We start from the raw sequence: 19,480 nt of genomic DNA on the forward strand, positions 1-19,480 counted from the left end.
CCCCTACATCCCCGAGCAACTGCAGAATAGTCCTCCCCAGTGATGACCCCTTCTTTCCACTGGGTATAAGCCTCCTTTTTAGCTAGGAGACATTCCCGGATGCTTTTGGTGAGCCACGGAGGCTTGTGTGCTCTCCTGCTCCCTTTGATCCTCATTGGGATTACCTCCCTTTGGGCTTGGAGGATCATCTCCTTAAGGAGCGACCACTCACCTTGGACACCCGGCTCCCCTCCCCTCCAGGACCTCAGCGCATCCCCAACTATCCTCCTTAGTTTGTTGAAGTTTGCCCTCCTAAAGTCTAGGGCTGCTGCCTTGCTGCAGGCCTTCGCCACCTTGCGCTGGATGGTGAATCCCAGCAGGCGATGATCGCTGTCGCCCAGGTGGTCCTCCTCTGGTGTACATGGACGTAAGCCCAGAGGGAGCCCGACGATGCCTTATTCTGGGATTATATTGGCACAGCTAGCTAATCCGTGCCACTTCAGACACGTGCCAGGGGGTACCAGTGAATGATGGGGGCACCGCCATTGTGGTACTGGCGCACCATGCCCCCCACCCCGGCGGTCCCATCCTTCAGTGCATCAGAGACCCCGAACGGGAGCGCTCCATAATGACCCTGCTTCTCCTTGCGGGTGTAGCAGCAATAACAGCAGCGCGAGGGAACCGGTCCCACTGAGGTCAGGGCAGTGAGCCCATCATTACAAGGCAGATGCAGTCCTCCATGGTGAAAGGCTCCCGGCACAGAGCAGACATCAAGCAAACCTCCCAGCACCACTGGGAGATGGAGGCAGTAATGCCTCCCTACCTCCAGGCTGGGAAGCCGAGGCACAGAGATTAGGTCTGGGCTTTCCAGTCAGCCGCTGCTTGAGCAAGCAATTTGAATGCATGAATTGACTGTGCACATAGGCCTCTAAGATTAACTTTTGCTTGCTTGATGGCAGCTACCTCCTAGCTTTACTTTAGGTTCAAAATAGATTTGCCGCCGGGCAGCATGGCAGCACCCTTGCCCACACCTGTGGCTCGAGCCATTTTATTTATGGCTGCACTGGGACTGATACAGCAACCTGGGCTGCCTTGATTTTTCTGGGTGCCTTACCTGGCCCCTTGTGAACGGGCCCAGAGCGCTTGCCCCAGGGCAGGAGGAGCCAGCAGTGGAGCCGGGCAAGCGCAGCTCAGGTCCCTGACTCCCAGTGCCTTTCTCTGCCCTCCAGCCAGCTCCCCGAGCTGGGCCAGGCCTAGTGGGAAGGCAAAGAGAGTAACTGGGAAGAAAACGGTGACCACCACCCAGCGCTTGCATGGTGCATTTCAGCAACAGCCTGCAAAGCCCCCTTTTTTGTAGGTGGGGAAACTGAGGCACAGACTGTCAGATCTTCCTGACCCAGATCTGGTGTCTGGTCTGACCCTGAGTGGAAAAGCAAGACCCTCTAGTCAGGGACCTCCTATATTTTAAATACTGGCAGAAGGGAAGTGAACCCTAATGGGAAGCCCCCAGCCACAGCTGTAGCCATCTCAGTGTCACAGAGGAAAGCAAAATTACCCCCCTATCCCCAACACACACCCTGAGAGGCTTGTAGCCTTCACCGGGGGAGGAAAATCCCAGCCAGGCCTTTACAAGTGACCAGCAAAAGCCCTGAAGCTCGGGACTGCCAGCCCCCACCTGTGCTGCAAGCATCGCCTCTGAACCCTGCCACGGGGACTGCAAGCACTTGGATCCACGTCTCGCACGTGGCACACAAGTGATCACTGCGTTTTTCCTTAATGACATGTCCTGCTTCCCTGCCTTCTCTTGCCTCCCCTAAACACCCCCAAAGACTTCGACCTGTCCCCTTAGCCCCCTCCAAGACCCTCCTCGTTCATGAGGATCTCCCCTTTTCTCTGCAGTGTTTTCTCCGTGGGGTTCATCCAATTGCATTTACTGCAGAGCACTGCTCTGGGTTATAACACCGTCCTCCTGAGGGCTTACCACCCCTCCCAGCTCAGCGTCACTCCCTAATTTTATAGGCGTCATCTCTGCTCCATCCTCCAAGTCATTCGGGAACAGATGACCACATTTTCCAGCCTGCCACACACCCCCTCAAATAAGACACAGGCCTTGCCTGTGCAAGGCAGAAGGTAGAAAACCCAGATTTTCCCAGCGTCGTGGCCCAGGGACGCAATGCTGCAAGGGGGCTGCCAACATCTTTTGGCAACAGCAAGCGGGAAGGATGGAGCCCAACGCTAATCGCGTTGCAGCCACTCTCAAATGGGCAAGAGGTTTTGGCTGCCAAAAACTGCTGCCAATTTGAGAGTGGCTGTGAAAGGTAAATGCTGGACTCTAGCCCTCCTCCTGCTGCCTGAGACAAGCTGGTAGCCATCTTGCAGCAGTGTCTCTCTGCTTCTATTCCAGCAAAGGAGGAAAAAATCCCTTTTCCTGCTTCAGAAACTCTCCAGTTTTGGAGGGCAAATTTTTGGGGAAAGGTGAGCGTAATATGCACGTAAATACAGTAGTAGACCCAGGCTTGGGACAGCTGCCTGCAGGGCTCAGTTTGAACTGCTCTCGCATTTTAGCCACCAAGCCCTGACGGCAGCTTGCTGAGCGCAGCATTGCAGCCAGGCACTGAGCTTATGGTGAAAACCATCAAGATCCTATGTCCCTTACTTGCTTATGAGCCTGGCACAGGGGACAAATCACATCAGCTGCTTCCTCCATTACCCAGTTGGCAATTTATCCTGTCAGGGAAGGAAATTAGATTACTTTGCACTTGATAAATCCATGGGGGCTGCTTGTTATCACCTTATTATCCTCAAGGTGCTTATAAACCAGTTGCCTAATCAGTTGTGCTAGTCTCTTTCCAAGCATCAAAGTGCTTTTCACTTCCCCAGATCCTCTTTTCCCCTATGGTTCAAGAGAAGGAGACTCTGGTAACTGCTAACACCAAACAAGGGTAGAAGGTGGAAGTGACACGTGAAGAGGCATTGCCCACGGGACAATCACAAGGTTAGCGTAGAGGAGCCTTTGCTCGCAGTCTATGCCCCCACTCCCTGTCCTCCTGCACAGCTCCCCTTTCTTCATGCTCTGAACCGGTCAGCAATGTCCCTGATCCCGTGTATGGCTGGGGACCATATCCCTGTGCACTCAGATGTATGCTGGTACATCTACCGGCCTAGCAGCCCCAGCCACCAGGACTCCGTCCCTCGCAAGCTCTGCCCTTCACTGGCTCCTAGCAGAAGCATTGCGAGTCTTTGGCCCTGCCGCTCAAAGCCCCGAGAACCCAGCCTGACTTTGCTCCCTGTAATGCGTCACAACAGTGGTGTTGCACTGGACCAATGCGGGGTAGCAGGAGATGGGAGAGGGATCCACAGGAACCTCCTCCAGGACGGGAGATACCACCTCTATCAGAACTAAACACCAATGCCGTCTCTCCATCGGAGCCTCCCTCCGCCTTCTCCTGCTGAGCTCTGCCCACTCGCTGACCCCATCGCACAGAACAGATAGAGTTACAGGGAACATGGCTGGAAGGTGCAGCGCTATAGTTTACAGATGTTCCCTAACTTTGAAGGTGGAAGAAGTTAGGAATTGAGAGACAGTTCCTCAGTGAGCGAGTTAGAGAGAGACAAAGGGTCTGCAGAAACTCGCTGACTGCTCCACGATAGTTGTTGTTTAGTTCTTATTCTTCACACCTGACGGTCTTTATTGACCCCGAGGACCACTACAGAAAGGACCTCAAGAGGTCATCTAGATCAACCCGCTGCCCCAGGGTGGCCTGAGCTCCACCTGACAAACATTGGCCAGCAGCTTAACTAGGGGAGGGCGACCAGGACCCTGGCTGCGAGCACTGATCTAGACGGGGTACCCCCAGGTCCATCTGCCTTCTGTGGCACAGCTCACCCCGGTGCGTCCCCCTTCTCCGCTCTGCTCCAGGTGTTCCCCTCTCCCCGGGCTGTTTCTCTGCAGTGCCCAGCCCTTCCTGCTCTCTCTCGTGCTCCTGTACTGCAGCCACCACTTCACTCACTGCCAGATTTGCTACTGGTGGTGATGGGGGTCATGAGAACAGCCCTCAGCACATAGCAGGGAAGGCTGGGGCAACTTGAAAGCTGCAGAGGGACAGGTCAGAAAGAGAGGAGTGCATGGAGATGCTGGCAACCCATCCTGGTCAGGCCTCTGCGTGGTCTAACCTGCCCTTAAGACCCTCAAACGATGCAGGCGCCAACCCCCCACTCAGACAGGAGCACAGAGCTCCTGCTCCGGAGACTGACACCCCCGCTCTACAGTGCCAGGTGCCTTTGCACCGGCACAGCTCTCGCCACGCTCCAGGCTTGCATTCAAATACGTGGCACTGGCTCAACTGCTGGCCAAATGATAGGGCTTGCAGTGAGCGAGGCGTTAGCTGCCTGCTGCTTCCAGGGGGCCCTAAATCTCACTATTTAGCAGGAGGGAAATTGCTTTCTAAGCTGCTGTTTACATTTTTACATACATTTTGATGGTATCCAGGGACCAATTCCAGCAGTCGGTTCAGCGTGATGCTGGTCGTGTCTAGGGAAGCAGGATGCCTTTTGTTGTTGTGTCTGCCCATTTAAATAGCTGAATGCCACTCACCTGCGTGTCAGGTATCCAGGTTGTAGCTGTATTGGTCTACACAATCCAGACTTGTGGCAGTGGTGATATCTTTTATTAGACCAACTAGATTTTTGCAAAAAAAAATGTCCTTAACTACAAGCTTTCAGGCACAAACACCCTTTGTGCATGGCCATTTTGGCCTCAGAGCTGGGCGTTAAAGGAGAAACCCACCCTGGAGATATCTTAGATAGAAGGAAGCACCCCAGGTGGGACCCCTGCGGCTACACCCCTAATGAGCGTCTTTCTAGTTGGCGTCTATTCTCTTCTCCTCACCTGTGATGGCTGTTTCCAAGCCGGGGTTTGCTTGCAGAGAATACCCACAGGAAAGGAGAGACATCAGCCAGAACGTGCAGGGAGGCTTGTGCCGAGACCTGAGGTCCTCCAGGTCTTCTGCAGCTGTTCCACTCCTCCTCGGCCATGATCACTGCGGCAGCACGGCGTTGAAGGGCCACAAGGTTGCAATTGCCGTAGCTGCCTGTGCATGTGGTCCCACGGTCCTCCTGGTATTCATTCAACCTCGCGTTGCCCCAGGACACGGGAGAATCCTCTCACATGAGGGAAACTGAGGCACGGGATATGGTTCTTCCCAAGCCTAAAGCAGAGGCAGGAAGAGACCCAGCTGATGCGAATGGCTTGTGCCCTACCCAGAAGCCATCCTTCCTCTCCTGGGATCTCCAGTGTCTCCAAAGCAGAGCAGCTCCCCGTTCTCAGGGTGCAGAAATGCTTCCCTTGCATCTGCCCTGGAGACGGGGGCAGCTGCCTGCAGGCAGCAGGTGCAGAATTAGCTTCTGGCCCTACCAAAGCTTCGTTAGCAGACTCCTTTAAACCCTGCTCTGCATGTGATGTGGACACGTGACTCAGCCACGAAAGCACGTGCCGTCACTCCTCCCCTCTCCCAAAAGGGATTCCCAAGGAGCTGGCTTCCCAAGGGTGTCCCGAGTCATTTCAGTGTCACGCATCACCGCAGACCCCTCCCAGAGTCCTGTGCCCACTTTGGGCTGTATCCCGCTCACCTGAACGGTCCTCTGGAAAGCAGAAGCCAAGGCAGATTTGCACCCATGTAGCTAACGGCTGTGTACCAGCATCACTCTGGAACTGGATTTTAGTCTGCTTTGATCTGCCAAGTGAACCACAAAGGCTGCTTGGCAGTGTTGGAGGTAAAGTTTTATATCTATATATGTATATCTATATTGCAAAAAAAAGAAACTGTCTCAAATGCTTGTGCCAAACACAAGGCCCCTGCTGCACCCCTGCGCTGTGCCCACCCCCATCAGCCCTGGGCTGTTCCCATGTCACTGCAATGCTGGCCAGGGAAGTCTCTCTTGAAAGCCCATTGGGGCAGTTGGATGGACTGTCAGTCTCCAAAGCGAGGGCAGCTCTGGGGTCCCTGTGCTCGACTCACAGCAGCCACCTCAAATACAGGCAAATGCAGTCGGCATATCAGCTTTACCCAGACAGAGGATGAGGGGCACAGGGTCAGAGGAGATAGGGTCAGACCGCCCCGAGAGACGGCAGCGAGGAGGGCGGTGAACTGGAGAAGGGCACAGGGCACCCGGTTGGCACAGCCCAGGGCTATACAGCTAAGTACCACGTCCGTGTGAAACCTCAGATGCCACGGTGGCTTACAAAGCTGTCAGCTGTCCCTGACTGAGACCTGCAACCCCCCTTGAGCATCAGAAATGGGAGCAAGTCCTGATGTCTGCTGGAGGAGCAAAAAAAAGAGCATCATAAACGCAAGAACTTCTATGTCCTGGGTCAGAGCCTAGGTCCATCTTGCCCAGGCTCCTGTATCACGTGGAGACAGAGAGCAGAGACTGAAAGAGAGAGTGAACAGGACACGACCAGGGTTTTTCCCACCGTTCCTCTTCCCTTGCAGCCTCCAGCATTTGAGGTCCAGGACATTCTGATGCAGAGGCCGTGCCCCTCGCCTGCATGCTCAATAGCTGCTGATGCCCTTTTCCTCCAAGAGCATGCCCAATCCCTTGGTGAATCTGGCTAAACTCTCAGCTTCAATGACATGCTAGGTGCAAAAAAACTAGGTGCAAAAAATCCTGTTAGTTTTAAACTGACTGCCTACTCATTTCATGCTGTGACCCCTAGTCCTTGTCGGGTGACAGACAGTCAATAATAAATCCCTATTGACTTTCTCTTCACCATTTAGTGTTTTATAAACCATTCTCATGTCCCCCCACCAAGCATCTCCTGTCTCAACTGCGCAGGCCTGGTCTCATCTCCTCCTAGGGAAGCCCCTCTGTGCCGCTCATCATCCTTACTGCCCATCTCTGGACCTTCTCTAGCTCTTCTCTATCCATTTGGAGATGTGGGGACCGGACCTAGCTCTATTTTAGTGCCAAGTCGAACTGGTTTGTGCTGCAAGTTCCTGGAACGCTGCAGGGAGGGCGAAGAGTGAGAGCAGGGGTGTCTGCATTCATTTATAGTAATATTTGATGCCTTCCACCGCTTGAATCGCCTTTCACAGCCTTCTTGGCTTGCTACCCCACCCATGCGCTAGCCCTGGGCTACTGCCTCTGTAAAAATAAGCCTCAGCTATTTTTTTTTTTTTTGGAGGGGGGAAGGAAGGGGGAGCTGATGCCCCACTCAACAGTAACGGTAAGTGATGGTCACCTCTGGGTACGTACAGTCAGTCACCTGCATGGTTCTGAATGGGCCTGAAGCTTGTGCCGGTGTGAGAGCCACTCTGCCCAGATCAGGGACCCGAGCTGCAGCCCTACCCTCCGGACCATGGCCAGGCAGGCAGGTGTTTGCTTTGGCCTCTGGTAGCAAATGGATCAGCTGCAAAGTTCAGATCCCACTCTCACTAGCAGCTGGCTCAGACCTTCCCCTGGGGTACATGAAGGGAAGCATCGAACATCCCACAGGACATCACTGCTTGCCAGCAATGGCAGGGACAGCTGATGTGGGAATTGCCTTATCCTGGGTGTGCTAATGCCCTCAGGGAGGCCTGTGGTTGGAGAGCTACAAGTCCCAAGTGCTTTCACTCTCTCTGCCAGCAGCATCAGGTCCCAGACTGAGGCTGGAAATTAGGAGGAATATGAGGCTGGTCAAACACTGGGATGGGTGACTGAGAGAAGTGGAATCTGCATCCCTGGGAATTTCACAAAAGGGTTAGACACCTGGCTGGGAGAGCTCAGGCAAGGATGACCTTGCTTTGAGCAGGGGGCTGGACTAGATGACCCTGGGAGGTCCCTTCCAGCCTGGCTTTTTCCATTTGCTCCAGCTCTCCAGGCCTGGTTAAAAACTTGGTGATACCTACGGTTAAATTAAAACGTGCACTTCTATTTTGGGGGAGGCAGATGTAGCAAACATCATCCTGTATGGGCAGGAGTGGAATGTAAGTGGGAGGGTAAAGACAAAGCTTTAAACCAATCAGTATAGGGAAATTATCCTCAAGCATTATCTTAAGGGTGTATGCCTTCAAGACTGTGGAGGTGATGCACCAGTTTTCAGCCATGACACGTCTCCAGGCTCCAGGGGCTTAGCCTTGCTGCCAGAGACCAACCCACTGCAAGGAAGGGGCAGGTGACAGGAGGGTGAAGCACCCCTAGTTCCCTTCTCGCACCCTCCTCCCTTAGGGAGCACCCAGGGTTCAAGCCCCACCTGCCCACGTGTCCTGAGGCTCCTGGCATGGATAACCCGTCTATCATTGCCCAGCTCTGCGAACTCTTTGGAGGCACAGAGATACAGGGCTCAGCCGCTGGTGCCCCCACAACTGTGGGTGGGGTGCAGAAGGGCTCTGCTCCAAGGGCAGGAGGTAACTGCAGGTTAGTGCAGCTCCTCTTGGGCTGAAGCAGGTCACTTCTCAGCCAAGTTCATGCACGGGGTAGGTTGGGGTGGAGAAGTAGGGCCTCTTACAGCTACTCTCATGCATCCAACAGAGAGATGGCAACAGCTCCTGGGTGCTCTGCTCACACGGTGCAACCTGCATCCACAGCGCACAGTCTGTGAGCTCTGGGCAGAAACAATTCCTCTCTCTGCATTACCCGCCAGCCTCGTTCAGGCTTAAACACCAGCAGCCACTTCTCCGATCATCAGGGGATGTCTGAGCTGCAGCAGCAGGGAGCTCAGTCACAGCGCCAAGTGAATAAAGAGCATAAGCAAAGCTGGGCTAGAAGAAACCAAGGGAGGTCGTGTCTAGTCCAAGCCCCTGCCCAAGGCAGGAGCAGCCCCCTCCCGGCTGTGTCGGACTTGTTCCAAACAGGAACGTACGAGCAAACCCCTCACTAACCATGCCCTCGGACATCAACACCACCCTCAGTTGCCCCAAATTAAGCAAGGGGACAAGGGCACTGCCAAGATCCTGCCACTGCTGGAAACAGTTTGATCAAGCATGCTCGAGAGCTCCAAGGAAGAGGAGCACACGCCTATTGGCAGAGGCAGGCAAACCCCTGGGCCCTGTCCATCTGACCACGGGGTCCAATTCCTTCCTCATCACTAGGGATCCTGATTTTCTCCCACTTAAAGAAAAAAATCCACAATTTTTGGTTGAAAAAAAAAGTAACCTCAAATCTACATTTTCATGATTAAAATGAAACACCACTATATTCACATCTACGCGCGTGCGCGCACATACACGCACACACGTGTTGATTTGGGGTTACTCTTTTTAAACCAAAAATTGGGGATTTTTTTAAAAATCAGAGAAAACCAGGATCCCTGCCATCACCCATTGCCACCCTGCCAGGTTGAGGGGTGCAGAATGGGCACAGATGATAGGGGCTCGTTCCCTCAGGAGCACTCCCGTGCTCCCAGCGATTCGATGCCCCATCACAGGAAAGTCCTGCTGTGAAGGTCTGACCTATAACTTTGCTGGGGTAAATAGTGGCCTTCCCCATTTGGGAACAAAGCAGCCAAGAGCTGATGCTAGAAGGCAGATTTGCTGCCACTGTGCAAATCACTGAACGGCCGACTCCAGACGCGGGGAACTCACTGCAAGGCCCCCACAGCTGTTGATGACTTTGGGGGAAAAGAAAAGAATCAGTAGGTTTACAGGACAGCGGCTGGATGTTATTCCTGTTGATTTGCTTCATGCGTTTCTGGGCCTGCGGGGCACCATCCTGAGGCACACTCAAGTTTCCTCTGCGACTGCAACTAGTTTGTTTCTAAGAAAACCCGAGATGGTTCTTTCATGATCTGACCCCCGCCCCCAGCCATGCCAGGGTGTGCGCTCTACCGGGCAGTCGCAATTCTCCACATCTTTGCAAACGTCACGTGGGCGCGTGTAGGATTTTGGACAGGGGGGTGGAGACGGTGAGGGATATCATCCCATAACACAATCTTCTCCAGTTAAAAATTAACTATAAGTTTTACTGATACACTCAGGGCCTCTGACTGCATTCTTCAGTTTAAGATTGAAACAATAACTAGAACTTCCAGGGAATGAGTTGAAAACAATTTGCAGGGCTGTGAAATAGGAGGTTCATGACCAGGAGCAGCTAAGGGACAGCAGAATGGCAGAACAAAGGCGAGCTAGACTGGTGAAACATCAAGACTGTTAAAAAGAAGAGACGGTCGTTAACACCTGTGCAATGAAGAGTGTAGAAGGAAACGGGTAGATTAGAACGAGCCATGAAGCCAAAGGACTCCCTTGGCACTGCCTGAATAGAAATGCTGCTGCCACTGCCAGGCAGTTTTAAGCTCTGTGGAGCAGGAATCAAAGGCTGCATGTGCATGTGTGTGCGCGTGCAATTGCACCAGTGCACCCCCCAATGCACCCATCTCCCATCTGTGCCTTCCACAGCCCCTAACAAAAACACCCAGGGAAGGGACTCTCCTCCACCCAAATTCTCATACATCATTTCTCAGATCCCCATTGTTTCCTGTCCCAAAGCCAGAATCTGATTTGCTCACTCATTTATATTCTCCCCTATCACTGCACGTGTCTGCTCAGCAACATGCATGATCCATGCCTGTATGCAGACACAGACACAAGCACACGTTCTTGAGGCTGCTCTTTCCTGGCCACCTGCAATTATTCCTTCTTTGCTGCAGTGCAAGCCAGCTGGAATAAAAAGGACACGGCAAGCTGAGCTGTTGAGAGGGACCAGCCTGGCTGAGAAGCCATTTCTCTCCCCCTTCAAAACACTGCTTTCAAATCCATACCTTGATCCATTCTGATGCCGTGGGCTCACAGGCCCAGGGCATCTGGCTTGCATCCCAGTTCTCTGCATGGCACCGGACCATTTTTTCATTGCATGCATTACATTTCCCCTCTGCTCCTTCCCAGGCCCCAGCTCAGAGCTGGCCATGGCAACAGGCATTTCCTTTCAATGCCGCAGGATCCTGAAAACCCCTCGGTGCAGAGCTGGGATCTTTCCAAGCCACTGGCCAAGGTAGCCTCAATGCTCCACTCACTTCACTGCAAGAGACTTACCCTCCCAGGCACCCAGCCACCCTGCTACCACGGCCAGAAAAGCCTCGTCTTCAGGACAGATCAATGCTCTCCAGTCCCCAAATAAAGTGGAAGCAGCATGGAGAAGCTGATGGTTCCACCTAAGATGCAAGAATGGCAAACTACAGCTCTGTGGCTCTCACAGCTTCCACCACTGTCACGCCAAGGGCTCTAGGCCTCCCAAGATGCTATCCCATGGGGTGTGGAGTTGGGGGGCTGGGCACCGAGTATCACGTACAGGCTTTACAAGGACACACGCCGGTTTAAACAGCTGACATCAGCCTCCTGCGAGATACAACTACACAGCATTGCTTTCTTTCCCTGGGCCCATGACTGCGCCTTTGCTCTTTCCCAGCCCTCCCCTGCTGCCACTGAAGGGGCTGCTGCTCGCAAAGCAGCTGGGGCCTGGCCGACGAGGCCGGCGCCCTTCCCGGAGAACCGACTGTGGCGATTCTTCAGGGTCGTTTCCCTGGATCTCCCTGCAAGTGAAGAGCTGTGCAGAAACCTGCCGCCCCCCTCCCCTTCCTCTGGGGAACGTGCGCTCCAGGGAAGCAGCTTCTGCTGGTAGCTGCACCCGGGCAAGGCCGCACCTTGAAGGCGACAGCATTGTTCCAGGTGTACCATATTTTCCCACCTATCCCCTTCCCCCATAAAGTTAAGACATGCACCCTGTTTGGACTGACAGAATAAAGAAAGAAAAAATGTTTTTCCAGAGCTGAAGCCCACTACACGGAGCAGCTTGCTCACCTCTGAGGCCAGGGAGAGAAGTACAGCTCCCAGCAGCCATTACAGCTCTTTGGCTCAGCCATTTCAGTCTCTCCGTGCTTCAATCCTGGCAAAGAAATCATCTTCCCTGCTTAGGACACGGATGCCATTTTGAAGGGCTGGTTTTTGTTTCGAGGGAGAGGGAAGAAGAGGTGTGTGGTACACCAGTAAATATGGTACCCTGCTACGACCGAGAGCACGATTCAGCTCTGTTTCCCAGAGCGCGGACCAACTGTTGCGTGGTTTCCTTGTGCTTGGTCCACATCCATCAATTGCCTCGTTAACACCCTGTCCCTGCCACTTATTTGTACAGCTCTCAAATTCTTGAGATGCCCTGAAATTCTTGGGTCAAAAGGGTGGGGGGAAAAAAACAGTGGCTGAAAAATAGGGCAGGTCAGGGCTGTAAGACAGCCAGGGGCAGGAACCCAAAACCTGGGCCTGGAAAAGCAGGAATGTGCAGATTGCACAGGGGCAATAATGGGTCATTTCAGCCAGTAAGGGAGACCATTCAAATACAAGTGATGTCCTGAATCCTGGTAGGAGTCAGGGGAGTAAGGAGCCCAGGCGGGTTTGCACACCTGTCCAGTGAGTTAGACCCATCAGCCCAGTGTGCATACTTCCCACCATGGTACTGTATTTACTTGCATATCACTTGCACATTTATTTTCCAAAAAGCAAACCTAAAATGCCCCACCTAGGGCTGCTGCCACTCACTCTCTGTCCTGTGCCACAGCGGTGCAGACACAGGCCTGGCTGGTGGGGAAAGATGACCTGTTACCAGCCCAGGAAGCAAAACTCTTCCTTACTTGCAGGATGGACCTGGCCCAGGCCTTGGCAGGGCAGTACAGCCTCAAGAGTGGGGGACACGGCTACATCAGGCCTTACAGCGCTCTGCCTCCTCCTCCCAGCTGCTAGCCCCTGCTCACATCTGCTGGCATTAGACACGGTGAAGTCTCCCCACCTGGGCGGTGGAGCAGGAGCTGGAGGATGATGGCAGTGGGTGATGGGAAAGGCACTGGACCCTGTGGTCAGATGGGCAAGGACTGGGGGGTTTGCCTGCCTCTGCCAACAGGAGTGTGCTCCTCTTCCTTGCATCTCTCAAGCATGCTCAAACAAATGACTTCCTGACTTGGCAGTGGCAGGAAAATGGCAGTGCCCTTGTCCCCTTACTTAACCTGTGGTTGTTCATGACCTCCGAGGGCACGGTTAACAAGGGGGTTGCTCATACATCCCTGTCTGGAACAGGCCAGACGGACACGGCCGGGATGGCCTAGAGGGGGATGCTCCTGCCTTGAGCTTGGATTAGACACGACCTCCCACGGTTCCTTCCAGTCCAACTTTGCTTATGGTCTTGATTTGCTTGGCACCACACCTTAGCTGGCATTTAAGCCTGAACAAGGTTGGCAGGTAATGTGAACAGAAGTCACTTCTGCCTGGGAGAGCTCACAGGCCAAGAGGACAGACAGTGCGACGTGGATGCCGGCTGTGCCACGTAAGCAGATGTTGCCATCCCTCTGTTGGGTGCACGACAGCAGCTGCAAGAGGGGTGATCCTGGCCCCACTCCTCCATCACATCATGCACCATGCGTGGGCTTGGCGGAGAAGCGATCTGCTGTGGCCAGGTGAGAGCCCAGGCCCCAAGAGAAGCTGCATTGACTTGCAGTCAAAACCTTGTCCCACCAGGGTTTATTTGCAGTCCTGATTGTAGCATTATCTCCAGCTGTTGGAGCAGGGGGGTGCTGGGGGTGCCAGACACCTGCCTCGCACCAGACTGAACCCTTCATCTCTGTGCCCCTAAAAAGCTTGCAGATCTGGGCAGCAACAGATGGCAATCCATGCCAGGGTGGAGGACAATGACCTGAACTGGGAACAGGAGCCCTGAGCCCACGAGTCCCCTCCCGTCCCAAGCCTGAACTAGACCACAGAGCTGCAACCTCTTCTGCCCTAACTCTTGGTCTCTTTGATACCCAGATGCCAAAATCTGAAGCAGCAGCAGAGGTCAGGGACCACCGAGCCAAGCCAGAGTCCAAAAGGGCAGAGGGAGCAGGAGGCCAAGGCTGCAGCAAGGCTGGGGCAGTTCAGCGGGCAGGAAACAGAGATGAAACTGGGCCTCGGCAGGCTTGAAGTAGACGCAAGCAAGCAGTTCCCTTGCTCAAGGGCTGCATGGAGGAAGAGATGTGACCATGCGGGTGCAGGGGGTTTTGCAGGTGCAGACGGCCTGTCTCCTTCCAATAGGACATGGTGGAGGTAGAGCAGGAAAGGGTATGAGGAGCACGGGGCAGGAAACTGCTGGCTGCCCTCTGGTAGGAAGAGCGGGCTTCCCAGGTCATTGATCCCAGTCCCCTGCATTTGTAGGCCCTGTTCACCCGCAGATGTCCTGGCATTGCTACTTCAAGCCTGCAGCGGTTGCCCACAAGCCTCAGCCCCCAAAACACCAAGGCAGTCCTCTAGCACAGCCAAGGGGGAAGGAGGGCCCCAGCACTGCGGCAACGGGGAAGCTGCTGTGCTCACAAAGCCCAGAAAGAGGATGGTAGCCCAGGCTGCAGAGGAAGGCAAAACCTCCCCATCCAGGCCAGCAGCCAAGGGAAAAACACCTCCTACCCCTGCCTTTAGCAGTCAGCGTTCACAGAAAACTTTGCCCCTAACACCCGACTCCTCTGATCAATTCCTCCCCACAGGAAGAAACCGATGAGGCTCTGAACATGGGACTGAACAAGGCCAAGTCTCAGCAGGCCTGAAGGAGGCATGAGCAAGCCCTTGCCCTTGCCCCGCTCAACCCTTTTATGCCCCCATGGAGGAAGGATGAAATGCAGCTGGATCTGATAAAGCCGCGGCAGGCCCCAGGTGGTTAGTATCAGAGCATCTCAAGCCAGCACCATGAGACTGCCCTGACATTTAAGGACTAGAGAGTTAGAATAGCCAGCACCCGATTTACACTCTGGGCCTGATCAAAGGCTCCTGAACTGAAAAAACAAAGCAGCCACCCCAGCTGCACTTGGTGAAACGCTGCTATCAAAGCTCACGTTTCCATCCAGCCCAGCTCGTTAGCTCAGATCAATGCTGGAGAGGTCAGAACAGGCCTGTCCGCCATTTGCTCTATTTCTCTAAGCGCCAGGTCATTGCTTGAATACACCGCAGCTCTGGTAGCCCTGCACCACCTCCTGACTTCCTCGGCATTGGGCCTGGAGAAAGGAGGAGATTTAGGTGCTTTAATTAGCAGTGACTTTAATCAAGTGGTTGACACAAGGCAGCAGCTGCTTCTATTCCTGCCCATCTTCCTTGGTGCCTGATAAAGGACTGTTTTAAATGACTCTAGCCAAAGCCCAGGAAAGAGATGGTGAATCTGAGGAGTCTCCTTTGGCATTGCTTATGGCAGCTCGATGTATTATATGGGGAAAGAGGCTGAAAATCCAGAACTGACACCATCACCGTATCAAAATGGCATTAGGCCCCACCACTGACTTGTTTAGCATGGAGCAAACTGACTGCACTGCCCAAGGAAACCAGCACTGAGACTGTCGTGATGGTCCAATTATCCCTGGATTGTACTTCCTGACCATCTTCCAAGAATTTGATTGCTCCTTAGCTTTTAACCTTCATCACCGTAAACATGGCTGGTGGATGTAAAAATTAGCCAGCCTTTTTTTTTTTTTTAAACCCAGCTGCATCCAATTTTCATTAGCTCCTGCTGCAGGGAACGCTCCATATGGGCTGACAGAGACTGGGGGGTGGATAAAGAGAAAAATAGGCCTTCACATCTGATGCAAGGGGATGTTTCTTTCTATCTGAGAGCAACAAGCCAGAACCTGCACCTTAAAACGTCTGACTGCAGAGAGCGGGAGCTGAGTGATTAGTGTTAGGGAGAGCAGCAGCCCCAGCCCTAAAAAGGTTTCATTTCTAGATCTACCTGCAATCAGGCAGTGTCACACCAGTCTTGGCTACAGAGCCCGGCTGCACCTGGCCAAGCTGGCATCGGTGGAAATGACAAACAGCCAGCAGGCGGCACTGGGAAGTCAACAGAACCAAGCCTCCCCCGTCTCCGTCCTGGATGACAACACACGTTGCAGCAGCAGCAGCAGCATGAGGCTCGCCCATGAACCAGTCCGCCCTCAACGAGGGGGAGATGGGCCCATGACAGCAGGGAGGGAATCGAATGTCCTCAGATACCTGTGGCACATACAGGGGGTTTAGATACATCAGCCCCGTGCAGGTACTTCACACCATGGTACTTACCGTATTTGCTTGCATATCACCTGCATGTTTATTTTCCAAAAAACAACGCTAAAATTTCTCAAAACTCCCCCAAATCGGGGTGCATCTTCAGGAAGGAAGCAGATGTCCGTAGTGTCCGAGTGCAAGCATGGGGATGCGGGAATGGTTGCCGGGCAGGATGCTACTCTTCCCCACCAGCATGCAGCAGGGGTAGAGTCTACTCTTCAGCATCAGAGCACATTTTAACCCTCTCAACCAACTACTGAATTGGCAATAGTTGCTGGCTACTCTGCAATTTGGCAGCAGCTGTGTAAGACTAAAACTCGAGCTTTTGGCTGAATGGCCAGGGGATGGGAGGACAAGATGTTCATTCTCCATGGGCCTTCAAGTGATTGGGTCTGCTGAGCCCGCCCAGCAGGGGTGCTGGCGAGGCAGGTGCAGGCTGAACTTACTGCCAGCTATATTATCTGTATCAGAACAGAGCAGCCTTTCACTATACTGCTTCATGCCTGGGGCTCGGATTAGTGACATCACGGAGAGGATCCCAGCCTACATCCGACCTGCAGACCAGTCCCACGTGGTTGTCATCCACATGGGAACGAATGACACGGCCAGGGGCAACCCTGACCACATCATGCAGGAATTCAAGGCTCTGGGGGACAAGCTTAAGGAGAGGAGGGCGCAGGTGGAATTCGCTCTTCTTCCGGTGAACAGGCGGGGACGGCGACACGAGGCCTGCATTGGCAAGGTCAACTGGCACTTGCGCAGTTGGTGCCGCCAGGCAGGCCTTGGGTTTCTAGATAATGACCCATGCTTTCCGGCGGAGGTCAGGCCACAGCTGGAGTACTGCGTCCAGTTCTGGGTGCCGCACTTCAGGGGGGATGTGGACAACATGGAGAGGGTCCAGAGGAGGCCACTCGCATGATCCGGGGACTACAGGGCAGACCCTACAGTGAGAGACTACGGGACATCAACCTGTTCAGCCTTCACAAGCAAAGGCTGAGTGGGGACCTGGTGACCATCTATAAACTCATGAGGGGGAACCAGAAGGGTTTGGGAGAGACCTTGTTTCCCCATAGCCCCCCCCGGCATAACAAGGAATAATGGCCACAAGTTGTCGGAGAGGAGGTTGAGATTAGACATCCACAAGAACTATTTCACGGTCAGGGCGGCTGGATCTGGAGCCAACTTCCAAGGGAAGTGGTGCTGGCTCCTGCCCTGGGGGGGCTTTAAGAGGAGGCTTGATGCCTACTGGGCTGGAGTCACTGAACCCAGTTTTTTCTCCTGCCCAGGCGGGGGGTCAGACTTGAAGAGCTACAGGGTCCCTCCGACCCGAATTCTGTGAATCTATGATACCTCCAAGCGGACATTTTGGAGACCGCTGTGCCACCGGCAGTCCCAAGCTGCTATCAAATCAGCACAGACTTGAGCCTCACCCTGACAGCTGAGACTCAGGACTCCCCAGTTCTCTCTGTGTTAAAACCTGGCATCAATTCAAGCCTTTGCACTGCTAAGGTTATGTGTACCACAGACCAAGCCAAGAGTTGGATCCAACAGCTATTTAGGCATCACTTCAGCAGTGAGCAAAGACTGCTATGCAAACAGCTCTGCTCCCAAAAGCTTTTAAAAACAATGCACTGGTTTCCCCGGCAACAGCATCAGCATTATAGATAAAAATATATAGGGAAGCTGTTTTCTATCTGACACACGAAGTTCAGGTGAGGACTAGGGCGTTCTATATGACAATCTGGATGAATATAGATTAGCCCCTTCTATATATATTCGTCCAGATTATCATGTATACATCCAAGTGACGACTAATCTGGACTTGCATATATAGGAGGGACTAATATTTATTGGTCCAGATGATCATATATAAATCCAGATGAAGACTAGGGCTTTGCTGCACCAGGCCCTGCACACACCTCTAGACCCTAACTGATTCTGCTTCCAGTCAGTCAAGGAAAGCTTTACAAACTCACTTTTAAGTGCATCTTCCAATTACAATAGATGCCTCCATCCTTGTGCCACCTCCTACCTTTCCTCAGTATCTTTTCAATAGGAGTCCATGCCCAGGGTCTTGCCTGTTAACCCAGGGAAGAAAACATAGCACAAGGGCAGCCACAAAACAATCAGAGTCCATCAGAAGCCATGCAAAGAATCAGGGATGTGGTTGCCTGTGGCTGGGCCTGATGGCTCAGGATGTCTCTATAGTCCAGTGACAAACATCTGGCAAAGGTGCTCCCCCATTGATACTGGCTGGTGGTGAGAGCAATTTCCATGCGACCACACACTGTGTCCCAACCCATGAGCAGAAGCTAGGGTGCCCAAGCAGGAGTTAGCCAGGAGGGCTGCAAAGCCCCAAGTCAAGGGGCTGGCACCTGGGCTCTCCCTCCTGCTGCCACCTGGACATCCCAACTTCCCCAGCTGAAATCCTTGTGGGCAGCGAATGAGGAGCTGAGCTGCACAAGTCATCTTCAGTACGACTGGAGACGCAACCAGCCCACAGGGACCAGCGCGCACCTTAGTTACCTTGCCTTTTCATATGCTGCTGGTTAGATGTGGTGGCCACAGCAAGATAGGGGCTGGAAACAGGCCCTACGCCTGCCTCAGGGAACACAGAGGCATTTCCTGTTAAATCAATACCGCCAACGCATTCATGTGGGGCAACATGCAACTAGTTCAAAATGGGAGATGCTGCCATGCAATCAGTCTTAAGAATATGCCACAAGTCCCATTTTTAAGGGCTGGCTCCCTCCACCTGTGATATCCGAGCCCCTCTAAGATGCCAACTCAGACTCTCACCCTTTCCCCATGAACAGGAAAGCTTACAGACCTGCTGCGTGAGCCGCCACTAGTTCTATGGCGTTTTCCCCAGTGAGCAGATGTCGAACCCCACACAAATCTCCTGGACCTGATGCCTGGCTCCTCTGGGCACAGTTCTCACATGGGAACTTGTCCCCACATTGCCTGGCTAAGATGGGGCGGGCCAGCTGGGTCTTAGCGCACGGCCACTGCTCTTCTCTTCAGTTTCATAGTTGGTGGTGTCAGAAGGGACCTGAGCAGATCATCAAGTCCAACCCCCAGCACGGTGTTCATCCAGCCTCCTTTTGAAGACCCCCAGGGTAGGAGCCTGCACCACTTCTCTTGGAAGCTGGGTCCAGATCCTAGCCGCCCTGACCGTGAAGTCGCGCCTCCTGATGTCTAGTCTGAAACTGCTGTCAACTTGTGGCTGTTGTTCCTTGTTACTCCCAGTAGTGCTTGGGGGAACAGGGACTCCCATTGCCGGCTGGTCCCCCTTGGCCAGTTTATAGATGGCCACTAGATCCCCCTTCGGCCTTCTCTTGTGGAGGCTGAACAGGTTCAGGTCCCGTCGCCTCTCCTCATAGCATCTGCCCTGCTGCCTCCAATCATGCAAGTGGCCTCCTCTGGACCCTCTCCATGCTGTCCACATCCCTCCTGAAGTGCGGCGCCCAGAACTGGACGCAGTACTCCAGCTG

This window comes from Crocodylus porosus, unplaced genomic scaffold, assembly GCF_001723895.1.
Source record: "Crocodylus porosus isolate Cpor-Errol unplaced genomic scaffold, CroPor_comp1, whole genome shotgun sequence".
Lineage (NCBI taxonomy): Eukaryota > Metazoa > Chordata > Crocodylia > Crocodylidae > Crocodylus > Crocodylus porosus.